This window comes from Gymnogyps californianus, chromosome 3 (genome assembly GCF_018139145.2).
Source record: "Gymnogyps californianus isolate 813 chromosome 3, ASM1813914v2, whole genome shotgun sequence".
In the NCBI taxonomy this organism is placed as follows: Eukaryota; Metazoa; Chordata; class Aves; order Accipitriformes; family Cathartidae; genus Gymnogyps; species Gymnogyps californianus.
The window spans coordinates 69,960,917-69,978,672 of record NC_059473.1 but is presented as its reverse complement, the minus strand read 5'-3'; positions in this window follow the sequence as shown (position 1 = coordinate 69,978,672).

The window sequence follows — 17,756 nt, the reverse complement described above, 5'->3', positions numbered from 1 at the left end:
TTGCAATTATGTACATTAAGCAACACCATTTTTCAGTTACCTTCCTAACATATACACATTTGTCTTTACATACATATATATACACACACGCCACATATAAAGATGCAAACACATAAGCTGGAAAGACATATGAAAGGATGTGTAAATATACATATATAACAGAAATTGCATTTGCAAAAAGGAATATGCTTACGTGAAATGCTCTGAAATAATATTCTTTTCCTCCTGAAATAAAGGCAAAGCCACAGAGCCTACTAAGAGAGCTAAAAGAGGTCAGAAGATAAGACCACTTGTCTTTTACTTAGACCAACCTTTTTATACAAAAGTATCATATAATGGAGCCTGGATACAGGATGTGACATTTTGAGAGCACATCAGTTGCCCTTCAGTGCATTCCATATGAGCTTAACAAGTCAATGCTAACGTGGGTGACAACTAATTAAGACACTACTAATGAGGCTGTAAAAATCGGGGTCCTTAGAGATTTTTGATTACTGACATCTATCGCTCTTTGGTCATTATATGGGGAGAAATGTCCCTGAGTGAAAGTTTGAATATTTCAAATAGGTTTTCCAGAGCACAGCTTTCTGTGGTAAATAGAAAACAAATATAGTTAATCATGCAGATATCAGCAAAACATGGAACATTATGCCTTTGTGTTCATGCAGAAAGAAAATATGTCTGATGTAGATGTTTAGCTTTATAATAGCTTAATAGAACCAATATTTGGCATATTCAAATACTGAACTACAAACAAATGTGCTGTCACTCTGAAAGCTTTCATATGGTTGCAATTTTCAAATTAGCAAAGTGAAAGTTATCTAAAAGGCAACATACTGTTATACTCTAATGGGCCATTATGGCATAACTTATTTACTTATTTAGTTATCTGTTCCAGCTTAAATTCAATTTCTCCAGATTTTGGACTCAGAAACCCCACAGGGCTTTTACAATTTGGCTTCTGCAAAGCCTACTCCTTTCTCAAGAAGTAGACATTTTCTTCTGGACTATATTACAGGAGCACGAACACTACAGGGCTTGGCAATACATCTGAGTAAATGTGACCTGTATAGGCATTTTTTCCTGTACTTACCACCCCTATTACAAGAATAGTGTAATGCAAAGACTCCCTTGTCATAGTACATCCTTGCATACAGTAAAACAACAAGACTGACCTGAGCCTATTCAGAGAGAAAATACCTGATCTCAGCACATAGGGAGAAGTTGAGTGAAGCCAGATTGCAGCCAATTGACCTGAAAGGAAAACATCCAAGCTCCTATATTAGTTCCATTGATGCTCTACTGACTGAAAGGCATTTGTATTCATGATATTTTCCCTGTGATTTCTCTCCTGACATTTTATTTTCCTAGTTTTAAAGCAGAGAACATCAAAAAGGTTGCCTTCTTTATCCCATATACATAACCCTAACTCGGTAATGTTGTTTTCTCAGATTCAGCATCTTTCCCTGACCCAAACTTTAACTGCCCACAATGTAGATGTCTATATATGAAACAGTTGCTCTAAACAAACTGGCTTTATAGTCAATGGAAAGCTAGTCTGTGTAGTCAACACGGAGTCTACTTGAGGAGGAAATGCATCTACAGCTTCTTTTCATCGTAATTACCAGGTCTCTGTTGACTACAGAGACACTGCATGATGATTTTTCAGAGATCCTTTTTTTGTCAGATGACTCCCAGAATTACCTCAATTTGTCTAATAATAACCCATTGTTCAGTGTAGTTACATCTGGGAAAAAACGTTGAAAACATTATCTCGTTCCTTTGACTTTCGTCTGAAGGGCTGTTTCTTTAAAGCATCAGATCTTTCACTCTTACATATCAAAGTGACTTTCTGAATTTGTTTTGATCTTCATTTACAAAATCAGAGTACACACAAGTGAGGAGGTAAAGTTCTCACCCATGAAACTCAGAGATAACCACAGCTGGAATATTAGACTCAGGTCTAATTTAACGTTTTCCTTTTCTCTACAAGCATCTAAAACATTCAATTCCGTTTTAGAGTTTTACTCAGAGTCTACTGCAGTCTGTTGAAAGATTTGCATCGGTGTCCACACTTACTGGAGTAGTCTCCAAATGTTTAGATTCTTTAAGAACTTCGGGGAAAAAAAACTGAATTCTGAGTTAAATTTGGTATTTATACTGGTCAGATTTTCAGTGCTGCTGAATGATCTGGATGTCCTTATTTCTACATGTATACTGTATATGATCTTTGAATTTCTCTTGGTGACTTTTCTTTCAAAGCTGTCTAAAAACTTCTAAAGATTCTTCTCAGAGCTGCCTTCAATTTTTTTTCAATACATTCCTAATATAGAGATGCCCAGAACTGGTCACAGTATTTCAAGTGTAGCCAGGACAGGAGTAATTATGTCCCTGTTAATGCATGTTCTTTACATATGTCAAACAAATATGTGTTTCCCTTCATAGATGCAATATTAAAATTGCATATCTGCTTTGCTGCCTACTGACACCCTTCCTCCTTTGAATAATGAAAATCAGGCTATTACCTTCTGTGGATTATATTGTTTTATACTGTTCCCCAAATGAAACTGTATATGTCTTCAGTGTTATCGGCAAAATGTAGTGTATTGTCTCCTATATCGTGAATATGCCATTTATTCTACTTCTTCTGAGCTTTTACTTCAGAAAGAGAAAAAGACTGACTTACCACTGATTCAGTAGGAGTCATCTTACTAACTTTAGCTGTTGACAATGTAGATAACCTTTTCAATTCACGGTTATATGATTTTTCTCTTATAAAATCATTACATGATTTTATTTCTCTTTCTTTGTTTTAGCAGTAATTATATCATATCTATTAAGGAAAAACACACTGTGATTATATTCAAGCTATTTTCAAATTATTTAGGTAGGGTTTGCAGTCCCTAATGTAAAATTGTAGTTGAAATCCAGCATAGTCCTCAGGATAGAGTTGGAGATTTAGATGTCCCTGCTCCCAAGACTGTGTATTTAATAATAGTAGGATAAAATACACCAACAGCATTTGGAGCAGGAACCAGAAGCTGGATGTATCTTCCCTCCAGATAAAGACTCTTCTCAATGGTTGTTACAGCTGGTTTTCGCCTTTCTGCCATCTCTTTGCAGAATGGCCCATTTTTACCATGAACATCAGAAACGTCTTACTACTATGGTATAACTGGTGATTAGGACAGTTTCCTTGACAACAGAGTAGTACATAGCTGTTTCTCCAGATTAGTCACACAAGATCTAGTAGCTACAAGCTACAGTACAAACTATGTGACTAACGGGGGGGGGAAAAAGTTATTTATCCACACTATGTACAAGAGGCATTCAATCACATTTTCCTCATTGGCTCACACTTTATAAGACGACAACCCATTATACTTTTCTAAATGAAATTCATAAAAGACTAATTGCAGAAGAACATTTTTTGATTCTCTGTTTCCATCTTCATATACATGCCAACTGAAGACTGCAGGGAAGTGGCTATTAGCAAGATTTCAGATAATCTACTCTTTGTAGTATTTCCTGTTGATTTTTATTCACATAAAAGATATGAGAGATGATTGCTTATAACTATGTTACATGATCTGTACACAGACCACTTCTTTCAGACCTTTTACTGAGGCTCTTTTGGAGCTATCAGTGCTCTCAGTACTCTTGCAGGTAAGGCACTGCAAATCAAAACTCTTGATTAGCAGCCCAGGTTGTTCCCCCTGGTTACCAACATTAACACAAAACAGACCTGTAAAATCTTCAGACAATAACAGTAAAGCAAGACTTTTCAGGATGTTGTCTCACCTACACTTGCAACTCTCTAAAACCCCCTACACCGGCATGACTTAATGACTTCTCTGGGGTGCACCTCTGCTGCCTTCTGTTGCACAGCATGCTGAGCCCTGAGGCCTGCAACGTGCTGGCTGGTATTGCTTGGAGTGCATCAGAGATCCCATCTGGAAAGTGCACTCAGATTTCTTTTGCAGGGAAACTGAAGCCTGTGTGGAAGTGTAGGGAGGAGAAGAAAAGCTTGGAGAAGAGCTGGTGCATGCCTTTCTCTTGTCCCACCAGGATAACCTGATGCATCTATGCTTGGGCTTTGCTTTCTGTATATCAGGACTCCAAGCCTGAGTCATAATGCAGCACTCATGACTTCCACCTCATCATTCACTGCTTTCTGCAAATAGAAACCTTTAAGCTTTTTAATATATATTTCATTTTAAGATTGACCTGAGAATTAAAATCCTGGAGGAAGCCCCAGGGGCATCCTTTGTTACGTTGGTATTCTGTATTTTATCATGCTAGGTTTGCTACTCTTTTCCTTTCCTACATTAAATCTTTTGATCTCACCCAACTGCAAGTAATTTATCACACAAAATGCACTGTTATTCACTATGCCAACAAATAGAATGCAAGTATTTCCCAGTTTGGCACACGGAGCATGTGTCGCATCTTGTGACCAAATAACAGCAGCACACTACATATAAACAAGAAGATAAAATTCCTTGAGAATATATCAGTCATCCGTTACCACCTCTCTCTCAAGACAGTGTAATATAAAATTGCTTAATAATCACCTGCTGCTTTTTTTTTTTTATAATGAATAAGTCACACTTAAAAGTCTTCTCATTTAAGATAAAATGTACTCCTCCACTGTTTTCTCATCATGCCTTTTCCTCAAGGAAACATCTAAGAATCTCGTGAAAAAAGGTTTTGGCCTATTTGAACAGGAGTATGTTTCACTAATATATCTCTCAGCATCCCACTGATGAGGGAAGTTTGCAGAAGTAATCAAAAGAAGTTTTCATGGCCTATTTGTTCTGTGACTTTGACCCAATCTGTTGGAAGATTAAAAATCCCTGTTCAGGACTGCAGTTTTTGGAAAAACCAAGGAACCAGGTATACTATAGGGTAATTTTCTGAGATGTTATAAATCTTCACATTGCTTATATTAAGACATGAATAGAAGGAACACTCTTAAAGAGAAATATAATGTTTATAGACATCTATATGGCAAGTCAAATGGAAAAATTATTCTGTTTTATTGAGAGACAATGATTACTTCTTACGACTAAATTTTATAGTGCTGCATTATTTACAAAGCTTTGGGCAGACATTAAAATAGTCATTACCAAGGGGAGGATTCTCCTTTCAGTCTGTCTCTGTTCTTTCACATAAAAGAACATATTGCAAATGTAAACACACTTTGAGCTGAATATATACAGTATTTTTAACACTCTTTCTGGCATCTTGCTGGCAGATGACTAGCTGTGATATAAAAAAAATGTTTTTGTGACAATTGTTTTATGCGCTTTTTAGTGAAACTTTCTTCTGATATATGTGCTGTCAGAATGCACATGCACAACATATTTATGCTCTGTTGACCATCCATATTTAAAATATACCAGCTGGATATAGGACAATGAATGCAGTCAATCTCAAATGTCTATGCATCTCAGCTCTGCAAACTGAAGAAATCCAGGTAGCTTTTTAATACTTACACACCTCAACCCCTTTGTGTTTCTATTTTCTCGCCTGTGTCTATTTACTCCATTTGTATAAACCAGAAGGAAAAAAAGAAACATGCACAGGTGATTATTAAAGCCAGGATTAGGATTTTCAATATAGACAACAGCTGAGGTACCCCCTTTTAAGCCCAGACGTCCCATGAATAGCCTCCAAGGACAGTGTGCCTCTCTGAGACCCAGGTTTTTACTCATTTCTCTGTGCAGCCTTAGAATCCATATGTGGTACAGCCTAACAGCAAATGTTAGCCTATACCACCAAGAAGTCACTTTTCCCCTCTGCTGGTTGTTCATCTGAGCTAATCGAAAGGCCCGTGAACCAAGGAAAAGCAGGTGCTAACTGCTATCTCTGTGCAGCTGCGGACAGGTTAGCTCAGAAACCAAAGTCGTGCCCACCACAAGTGCAGAGCCGCTCGCTGCTTCCCAGCACATGAAGGCATAACTGTTAATCAGAAGTTTCACTTGGCTGCAATGTTGTTAAAAATTGTGTGGGCCTGCACGAAAGGAATACTCAAGACAGAAAAGGGGTGGGAGGCTGAGCTCCATTTACATCTGTAAAATGTAAAAAGAAGGTCTTGCTCCTTTGCGAAAGAGACAGCCCACAGGGGAATGGATTATTTCTGTGCAATTGATGTATCCGTAAGCCGATTCCATGGTGTGTGGGGTGGATGTGCAGAGATATGAGGGAGCGAAGGGAAGCCTATGGTCTTACGGACTGAATATGCTTCTGGTTAGGTAACGGTTCTTAAAACAGTCCCACTATGTTGACCGAGATGGCGGCTGCCATATGTATGCTGTAAAAGGATCACCTTGAGTGAATCATCCAAAATAAGCGCATCAAGGAGAGATAAAGCAGGCCAATTTGGAGAGAAATGAATTCAACTCATACAAGCCGGTGCTAAAAAAAAAAAAGTAACACTGATCATATTGCTTTATTCGCGATGATTTGCATTATCCCAGTCAGCTCTATCCACTCCTAGAATCTTGTCTGATGAAATGAAAGTCGCTTTAGTAATATAGTTTGCACAGGGCATGGAGAACAAGATTGTTTATTCTTATGTTATAACTTTATTACTCTGCATATTTGCAGGAGAAGTTGCTTACTATAAGGAGAAAAATGGAGGTTTATAGCTTGGGTATTCACTTCTGATATTTATTTTTTCACTTACATTTCATTTCCCATCTCATTTTTAGATAGTTAAAAAGGAAGCTACAAATAGAATCAAGTTGAAGACTCACTTATAATAGGGAACTTTGGCAACCTCAAAACCTGCATGACTTAAGTATCTTCATTTCTTGACTGTATTTTCAATATCTTTTGATCACACTGGTACAATGGGAAAATAGCAGAAGTGGGAAGAATTTCCAGTATCTCTGAGTAATCTTCTGTTTTACCCTGTAGCCACATGTTGAATGTACTGCTGCAGTGATTTTTTTTCCCCCAGTGCTGTTCAAGCAATGATCAGAACGCTCCGACTAATGATTTGAGAATCAAGAAAAACAAGTGAATGGGAAAGAAAGCCCCAGGACTAGCAGAAAGTTCACCTTGTGAGTTTCCTGCAGGAATTATCTGCAAAGGAACCACAGAGTTCTTAAGAAAGTTTGGGGTATGGAAGGGATTTTAGCAAGTGAAGAAAGAACTTCAGTGAAGTGAAGAAAGCTCAGTGACAGAAGCAACACCTACAGGCAGTGAGAGCAAAAAGAAAGTGAGTCAATATGTGTGAAAAGAACAGTGTCAGGGAGTAAAACAGCTGAAGAAAAAGTGATAAAGAAAAAAAGAAGAACAGGAACAGGAATAAAATGTGATTGGAGAATATAGTTTTACTATGGATGATTTATTTATGTGAACTCTTCCTAACAAGTAGTGAAAGATTACTCTAGGCTGATTAAACCTTCTTAGACAAAATAATCCTGAGAAACAGACTGAAGGGGAGATTCATTTTGGACTTTTACTGAATATAATGGTAGAAATAGTAGTGAACTCTTATCCTCAGAAATAAATAGTCTTTTCTTTTACGTTATTTACCATCTTATTCACTATCATCTACCACACCGTTTCTTGAGGGTCAGTCAAAAAGAGAAAGTTTTTTTTATAATTTCCAGGGAACTGTAGGAAAATGCTGGTAAAATTCGTATTTGCTGAGAAGTCTTCAAGTCAAAGTTAGTCTACCTTGGTTTGTGGTGCTTCTAGCACAGGCACATGGGATAGTAATACTCAGTAGCTGGCTGGAGGGATGGATGGGGAACACGTGGGAGGTACACATGTATTGTTAGGTGAGGGCATGAGGAACTGAAATGTACCTCAAAAACTTAAATACCAAGCAAGAAACAACACACATTATTTCCTAAACACAAAAATAGAGATGGATGATTTGCTTCCACAAAGAGAATGAAACAGGTCGTTCAAGGAGGATGGCTCACTCCAGAGAGGAATGTAAAGAAGTACCCTGGACCATCAGTAAAAGGCATAGGGAGAAGAGAGCAACAGCAAATCTTAAAGAAAAATTACAAAATGTAGGAACAACCACAATAAAGCCCCAGATCTGGTGGCTGCAGGAATTGACAAACCTTTCTCGTTCAAATCTAACCTCAAGGCAGAACATGAAAAATTGGAAAAATCATTAATTGCAAGAAACTCAGAGAGCTGACATCTGCCACAGCCAAAGAAAAAAAAGAAATTAAATCCCTTTGAAATACTCAGTGAATTTAAGAGCAACTGAAAAAAATCTGTAATAAATCTTAACAGGATACACAAAATAGGAGCTTAAAGAACACAGTTCTGTAATGTTCTAGCTTTTTAATGTTCGTTTTTTAAATGCTCAAATGTATTAAACATTTTATGATACAGTTAAAGGCCCAATCTCTGTCCTGAAGAACTCAATTTAGATTTAAAGCACGACTTAGAACAAAAGTATTTCATAAAAAGAACTGGAATTGGTAATATCAGGCTACACTGTTCAGGTGGTTGCTTGTGTGTGTCTCAGTGGTTTGTGAAATCCATGTTTCATGTTGGAAAAAGCATGTCAGATTAATTTTAAAGAAAGGCTTAAAGAAGGAGAAGCTAATGGGATGAGTGAGAGAGAACAAAATAGACCCTAAATTTCTAAAAATAATCAGAGACTGTTACTTCTAAATAATCAGCTTGGCGGAAACTTCAGGAGCCCATTACTATAAAGAAAAAAGAATCATAATTAAAGATCAAAGCTTAATCTACCTTCACGGCTCTCTGGTAGGTTGGTGATAGCAGGGAAGAGGTTTACTTCACAGTTTTTATGATGAGATGATAGGGTTTTTTACAGCTTTGTTATAGCTACCTTCTACAAGAAGATCTAATTCCTGTCCTGAGGAATTGTTTGACCTAAACTTTCCTTGTTTCACTCTGACAGAAAAAGAAAATAAATCTGAAAAAAATAGTTTGGGGGTTATTATTATAACTAAACTAATATACCTTTAGTGGTCTGAAAGGTTAATATTTTTCCAACATGCATCTTCTTTTAGCACAACAACATCTTGCTACTATCTTCTTCACATATTAAATCTATCTCAAATCTCTGTCAGCTCTACAGTTGAAGAAAATCACCATTCATGAAAAATAAATGCAAAGGATCTTCAAGTAGCACATATAAACCACAGCACAGTTTGCTGTTATCCTAATGCTGAGACACAAAATGTGACACTGTCGTTTGATAAACTTTTTAAGCCAGTGAGCAAAACCTGATCCATTAAAGCCCTTCCCCTACTCTCTATGAACTGAGTTAATCACACAGCTGGAAGCTGTTCTTGTGCTCTTCATACCAGCTTTCCAGACACAGGAGAGGAGCATCACCACAAAAGAGACCTCGTTGCCTATGTCTTCCGCATTGTATAGTGCCAAGGACTCCTGCCTAAGAGCCAGGAGGACCTGCAAATTCGGATGGCGACCCTGAGCGCTGCTTTCCCCCACACAGAAGGGCCCTATGGTCACTGCAGAAAGGAAGGCACAGCTCCTGCCTCTGCGGCTCTGACCAGGGGACCTTTGGCAGCCGACCCTGCCACCGCAGGGCTGGGGCAAGGGCTACCAGGGTCCTCACTCCCACCTGCGTGCTTGCTGTCCCGCTCTCCCGCAGACTTTCGCACCCTCCCAGCCTGCCACAGAGAAGGGCTTTTGGAAAGCTGGATCTCTTCACAGCTCTGATTTACAGCCTGATTCCAAGTGGAGTTGTACAGCGTCTCTGGGGAGGTGGTTAATCGTGGGCGAGGCCTTGGTGAGAGGGGAAAGCAGGAACTTCTTCAAGTGGTCTCGCTACTAGCAGAAACATAATGGGAAATTACATTCTAAAGGATGTTTAATGGATATGAATCATGGCGGAAGAAGATGCCTGATTCTGGAGAAATTCCTACTGCCTGTCTTTGGCAGCACTCTGCTCTTGCTGTTGGGAATTCACTTTCAGCCTCTTGACATGCGTTGCATTGGAAACCTCTAACTTCCACTGCACATTTTACCAGGCAGCAAGGCACCAGGGTCCTTTTGCAGATGTTGCCTGAGGATGATAAACTAATAACAAAAGGGGAGGATGGAGGGGGGAGGGGAACAGAGCAGTCATTTAGCACAAAATCAAGACACTAAGAACAAAATTAATCAAAGCTCCAAGGGATGTGAAGAAGAAAAAAAATCTTTAATTGTCTATACTCCAAGGCTAGGAGCCCGGTTAGTAAACAAGAATTGGAATGGCTCATTTAAGAGCACGAATTTGTCCTCATTGGCATTACTGAGACTTGATTGGATGATCTGCATGACTGGAATGTTGAAATCATCTGTTGTAATCTATTTAGAAAAGATGAAGCGGGGAAAAAGAGTGGAAAATGACACTTCATGTCAAAAATGGCACTACCACTTTCCAAATGCTGTCAGTGTAGAAGCGGTCAATATTGAAGGTTTGTGGGTGAATATTTAACTGGCAAGGTGCAAAGTACCAGCTGGGATTTGCTGCAAGTTACCATATCGCAGCAGGAAGCCAGATGCTCAGCTGAGTACCTGTCTATAATGCAGGAGGAATAAGCGGCTGTGTTATCAGAAGGACTGCAGCCTGAGTGACATATGCTGCGGAACTTCTGATGCCAATGTTAAAACTTCTCTAGAATTTCAAAAAGTTATAGGTGGAAATTTCTAACATATCATTAGGTAAAAAATCATGGTTACATTTATGCAAACTCCTAGATTTGCTGTTTGCACAGAGAACAAAGCCCAGCCAGCACTGTTTATGTATTGCTTTAAATGGGTTGATTTCAGAGAGTTAATAGCAATTAAGAACCAAATTAAATGGAGCAAAAAAAGAAGAGAGTACCACAATATAATGAGCATACATTGAAGTAGGAACTGGAGAAAATAGATAAAGGAAACAAAAATAAAAGAATACACAATCATTTTATAATGGACTTCACCAGATCCATATAAATCAAGATGAATCAATTACAAAAGTGAAAAGGCAATAAGACCTGCCATGGCTGTTAAGGTCAATAGGAAGAAAGACTATTTGGGCCTTTTAAAAGGATATTAAAAGTAAATAAAAGAGAATAGTATTGGCTTTGTACTAGAAGATGGGAATCACAGGATAAAGAATAATAATGCAGGCAAGCCATGTGTACTCAGTGCATAGCTCCGTTCTGTGTTTAGGAGGGGGAAAATATAGAAATTTTATCATAAGGTAATGCTGGAGTACTTTCCACTCCAGTGGTCACTCCAGAGAATTAAAAGGCAGTTACTAACAGCACACATTTCCAAATAAAAAGGTCCAGATGATTTTCATTGAGGTGTTATAGAAAAACCTGGCAAAGAAATTCTCTGGACCATTAATGTTGATTTTCAGTAAGAGTTGGCGCACCAGAAAAGCCCCAGAGAAAAGGAGGAAAGCTAATGTTGTGCCAATATTTTAAAGGGGTAAATGAGATGACCTGGACAATTATATACCTGTCAGTCTAATATTGATCCGAAGCAAAATGATGAAACAGCTGATATAAGACTCAATTAATAAAGAATTAAAGGAGGATAATATAATTAATGCTGATCAACATGAGTTTGTGGAAAGCCGATCTTGTCAAGCTAACTTGATGGCTTTTATTGATGAGATTACAAGTTTGGATGATGATGGTAACTGCATTGGTTTAAAAAGTTTAGACTTTTGTGAGCTCATTTTGATGACCGTTCAATTAAGAAAACTAGAATGATGAAAAGTCAACACAGAGCATATTAAGTTAGTCAAAAAGGTAGCTAACTTATATGTCTCAAATTGTGATTTTAAATGGAAAACAACCATTGAATATGTCAATAGCACCTTGTACTATCTACCATTGTAATTATTTCTCCATAAAAGGAAAAAAAGAGATTGCTATGAATATATTTTGAAGATGAAAAATACCTTCAGTGGCATGTTGTGAAGAGGACTGGCTACTTTCTATGTAACTTGGGTAATTTGGCAAGCTGAACACAAACATACATATTTGTCTGAGCAGAGTAGAATGCAAAGTCCCATAGTCAAGAACAGACAAGGTAATTCAGAGGGAACCCGTGGAGGAGCCTGTCCCAGGAAACAGAACCAGAGAAGGGGCCCTAGAGGTCATGGGAGATGCACAAGATGGACAGGACCTCTCGTCAGGATGATGTAAGCAAAAATGCTACGAGACTTTTTGCATTTGATAATGCCACATTCCCTACTAATACACTGTATTCACTTCTGCTCCCCACATTTTTAGAAAATATTGAACAGCTAGGGAGGACTTCAAGAAATGCTGTGAGGATGACTGAAGGATTGGAAAACCTACCTGGTAGTATAAGACACAGGGAGATCAAGGTCTTTAGCCTATCAGAAGGATGATTACATATTGAAATGGTAACAGTCTAGACAAGCTTACAGAGAGAAGAAAACTTTTAACTTTTTTTAATTTCTGAAGGGAACTCTTCAGTGTTGCAGACAGAAGTTGAGCAAGAACTAGTTCTTGAAAAATAAGCTTTAGACTAGAATTAAAATGCAAATTTTTAATATTATATCTTCTACTGAATCCCTAGGATATATTATGTAACACTTTGTGCATTTCTCATTTTTAGAAAATTTTAAATCATGTGTGGACCAGCATTTCCCCAAAGTTTAGTTCAATCAGAAATCAGTCCAAGGAAGACTTATTGACCTCTTGCAGGAGGCCAATCTGGGTGAACAAAGGGACTCCATTTCACCTAGAAAGCCATCAAAATGTTATAAACAAACCTAATTAGGGTTATGCTTCTCTCTGATCTGCTGTGTGAGTTACAAGTCCAGTGATGCTCTCAGGAAAACGGAAGGGTTTCCCAAGATCAGAGTGCAGAAGAGACCATTCGATCGGCTGCATTTCTTTTACTTTTCCTTCCTACTTTCCACTCTTCACGGAGTCCATTAATCTGCTTGCGTGACAAAGTGAGACGAGCTGCCTTCTGTAGCTCGGTATCTATCTCTGCACCAGCTGCCTCCGTTCTCCGGCGGCCGGGGGAAGCCGGCAGCGCTGCCGGGAGCGCGGCTGTGCCCGCCGGGGCAGCGGGCAGGGCAGGCAAGGGCGCTCGCTGGCTGGCTGGAAATCTGTGCATCCACAGGCATCCGCAAGAACGGCCGCCTCCGAGTTCGGGTGTTGTGTCTATACATGAACACAGTGCCCTCTTTTGACGGGTTGCAGTTGATAAAGAATATCAAGGTTCAGCTGTGGCTGAGAGCTACTAGAGCTCTTCCAACTGCTCAGATGGTGACGAGATCTCTCCACAAAGGCAATACGAGGGTTCCTTCTGTTTTTCTATTTGCCCATCAAGTTTCCTCCTTGAAGATGAGCCTTTTTTTCCTTTTTCCCACAGGACTTTTTTCCTCCATTTCTAAGACTGTAATCACACTTCTGTCACAGCTTCATCACAGAAGAAAATATCCTTGTGTTTTTCAAACGTCAGGATTTTAGTCTCACTGGTAATCAAAATATTTGCTGAAAACAGAGCCTGTTTATTTCAGAATTAAAACATCTTAAAATATTTTGTTAAATAGATTATATTAAATAAAAACTTAAGAAATGGAAATCAGATTTGACAGCGGCTTATGGAAAAGGCAACTTTCAAGCATATTAATAGTAGAATGCTTAACAAATATATTGTTAATGGAAATGCATCCATGATTCCATGACAATGAAAGAACTAGAAAAAACAAAAGAGTAATTTAACCTCTGCATTGGCCAATTTTAAAAGTGAAAGGAAATTCTAATGCTAGGAAAATGATTTCTCCCTTGTGTTACCTTGCCCTAGGCAAGATGAGAACACATTTATTTTCCAGATGAAGCATACAAGAAGCAGAATGTTTAAGCAACTTGCTAAAGGTTACACAAGTTTATAGGAGACAGATAACCGAAACCTACTATATGAATGTCCAAAGTACCTAACACATGAAGGGTTTCAAATCTCTGTGCTCAGATCTACTGAAACGTAGGATCAATAATATTCATTTACCTATACAATGCTTTAACATCTACAAGTGAGAAAGCATTGACTAAAAATAAAGTAGTGATAGCATTATTAGACTCTTTTTTTTTTTTCTCCCAGAAAGGCTAATAAAGGCACAGAAAACTACAGTGTTAGTTAAGAAAAACACGGTACAAATAATGTCCACAGAGAGCAGTGGTAAGCCTCCAGGCTGACAATTTTGTTAACCTGCCCCTGTGTGAAGCAAGACAACATGGCAAGGAGTCCTTCCTCCCCTCCAATTCCTCCATTTTCCCATTCACTCACAGATGGTGGAGCTGTCTGAGAATTGCCAGAGCTGTTGCATCCTTGCTGTTTCTCCAGCCTGTGGAGAACAAACTCAGCAGCGAGGATGCAGTGACAGCACTTGGCTGCTATTGTTCTGTGGCCCCAGAGAAGGTTTTTGCCACCTGTGGTGTGCTGCAGTTGGTGGCCCAGGAAGGTCAAAGACGCCTTTGGGCACTGCTCTGCTCAGCTCTGCTCATACCTAATGGGACCCCTGTGCTGCATCCCACTGCAGGAGGTCAGCTGAGCACCTGGCTGCAGCACCCCTCAAGATAGGTTCAGCATTCAGCCTCATGTACAATTTACTATTATTTTCTACTAGCATTCATAATGGCAGGTATGTGATGGCTACATTGTCTACAAAGTCAGTGTATGACAGAGCGCCAGGGACACATTGCTCTCTTCTTCAATCTAACAGCGTGCTGAACTTCCCCATCCTATTCCCTTCACATTTTGAAAACTGGCTTGTCCTTTGTCCACACACAAGAAGTTAGAATGCTACTACTGCTACTTCATCCACTCATTAGCAATAATAAAATGCCCGGAAAATTCCCTTACTGGTTAGCATTGCTAGTTAGAAGTGATACATCACATTATTTACAAAATCCAGTCACTCAGAATCACTTGAGAAACTGAATATGTTAAATGAATGGATTATCCTTATTACTTTTATTACTTATATCTCATCTAAGGTATGGATATTGTTGAATAAGGAAGGTAAATCTTATTCTTTTCTTCACACCAGTTCCAGTGACCCTATATTTCTCTGCAGAGGGGAAAGGGAGCCTGTTTTTCTCTCCAGCAGCCAGAGTGCATGACATGGCCTCAGATCTCCAGCGCAGGTTGGTAGGAATAATGGGTTTTCCAAATAGGAGCCAAGCACTTTTTCCTCTTTGCAGCAGCCAGGATGTATCACTAGGCTTCCCATTTCTATCCTTCATTTCATTAATGAAACGATGCCCCTCCTAATTTGCCTCACCCTCTGGCTAGTTGTTGTCTGGTGACTTTTACAAGTCTTAAATTCATGCCTGAAAGGGATAATACTGGCCTTCTCATTCAGTTAAAACAAAGACTTGCTTAGAAAATGTACACATTTAAACCCATCTTAATGTTTCAAATATCATTCTTTTCAGTAGAAACTGCTTCTTAGTTAAATGGCTTTCAGGCATCAGACTATTATATGACAGATGATTTTGTCACTATGCAAAATGTGAAACCTGTAATCAACTTGTTATGGCATTTCACAAAAGTATGTGACAGTAAAATAAGTAAACTGTCATTTGGGCAATCAAGTCTTGAAATCCTGCAGGAGGAAAAAAAGTACCTGACACTCAATCTTCATGGTAGGGATGAGGTTCAAAAAATAATTTAATACTGCTACAGTCTTACAGGTTTGAATAGAATTCTTACTGCAGTGTGCTTAAGCCTGCAATAATTTTGTATTATGTTTTAATCATATATTTTCCCCCCTAATTGATTTTTTCCTGAGATAATGTATATGCACGTCACACAGCAAGGTCTGCTCTGTTAACAAGGTGTTGGTTAAATTGAAACAATATTTTTCCTTTGCTATTGACGACAACATTATCAATTATCAAGCACTCTCAGACTGGTTTGATATGAGAATGGATACAGTAGGCAGGAGCCCACGCTGATTTACCAGCGCCTGCGACAGCCAGGGCAGACAAGGTGCTGGCGGTGGGGAAGGGCAAGCTCCTACATGGCTGGAATGCTTGGGATGACGCGCCACCGAACCCGTGCTCTGCTAGCTTTAATGGACTTCACATAAAAGTTTTATTAAAGGAAAGGGATATACAAGCTACGGTTCATGAGCCGCTTGTGGCCCTTCATGCCAGTTCGTTTGGCCTGTGGCTTGTTCTCGGAACTCCGTGTTCTCACCTGTGGCTGCAGGTTTGATGCAGCGGGCTGGCAGCTGCAGCCCTCCCTGGGCTCCCCTCTCCCCCAGGCGCTCCCCCAGGCTCAGGGAAGGAACAGGCTAGGGACAGGCTTCCAACCGATTAGTAAGTCTTGTCAAATCACAGGGAAGGCACTGCGGGCGACACAGGCTTTCACCACTATGCCATTGAAAGGCATGTTCCCCACTCCGCTCAAAAGAGCAGATGTGCACTTTTGGGTGTACAGGCGCTAGCAATGAGCTCATAGCTGGGACTGTAAAATGAATCTGTAGCCTCCTGTTTCCAGTCATTAGTGACGGTCATAGATTTTGGAACTGATCTCTTCTGAGAGACGAGTTATAGAAATAAGAATAAAATTACACTTGATTATGAGAAGAGTGAAGGGAAACAGGAAAACCTATTTTTTTCTTTTTTTTTTTTGTTCCTTGTGGCCTCTTTACGGTTACAAACCAACTGGTGAAACCACTGAAATCTGCAAGTTAATATTTTGCATGGAATAACCTTCAGTGAAGAGCACTGCACAGCCTGGCTTCACAGAAAATTGGTTTTGTTTTGACAAAGTTATGAACGTTTGGAAATTACTCACTGAGCACACACAACAGGCCTTTTGTTAAGTCTAACTGGGAACCTACAAAACAATATTACTGTATGTACACAGCTGATCTCGCCGCACGCTGAAGCTGTGGGACCCCCAGAACAGGCTTAGACTGGCCTGGGAAAGGCCCTGAGCATTTGACCTAACGAGAGCTGAATCCTGTGGCTCACCTCAAGAGCTCAGGGAGCAGTCTAATAAGGATTCAGGGGTAATGCTTCACTCATCCTTCTGCACCTACTCTATGTAGTCATACCATAACTTTCTTTTCCCTCCCAATACATAATTTGTAGCTTCTCTAATTGCACAGAGCAAGCAAAGGCAAGCCTGCAGCAAGCCTAACTGTGGTGAGTCTGCTGGCTACAGGGAGGAGGAATCCTCTTTGACACCTCAACGGCGAGTTATGGCTGGAGACTCTCACAGAGAACCTAAATGTCACTATTGTCAACAAACTTAACAGAGAAGGAGGAATACCTTTCTCTTTAAATCTCAGCTTTTGGGAAGGTTCATGCTTGGAAAAGTAGAAAGACTGGAAGAGCAGCAGAGGGAAACAGTGACAGAGGCAGCACCAGAGCTCAGACAAAGGTCAGGGAACAGTGCAGTTCACACAACTGACTTCTTCAACTTCATCTGCCTCTGCTGAGGCCTTATTCTGCTCCTAAGAGGGACCTTACCAAGCAGTTCTGGCCAAAAGCAGAGACAGGACAAAATGCAGTCCATACCTATACATCTGATATTGTAGGACAGAGCGAAAAAGGCTACCCAACTCCTGCTGAAAAACAGGGCACAGACAACCCAGAGAAGCCCAAAGGAAGAAGAGGTTGAACAGATAAGAGTGACATGGAGAAAGGCAGCTTGTGTGGAAAAGTAAGCCATAGACCAGGGGGAACTGGAGAACAGTGGCAGAAAGAGACACAATTACTTTGAAGCTCAGGAGAAGGCAA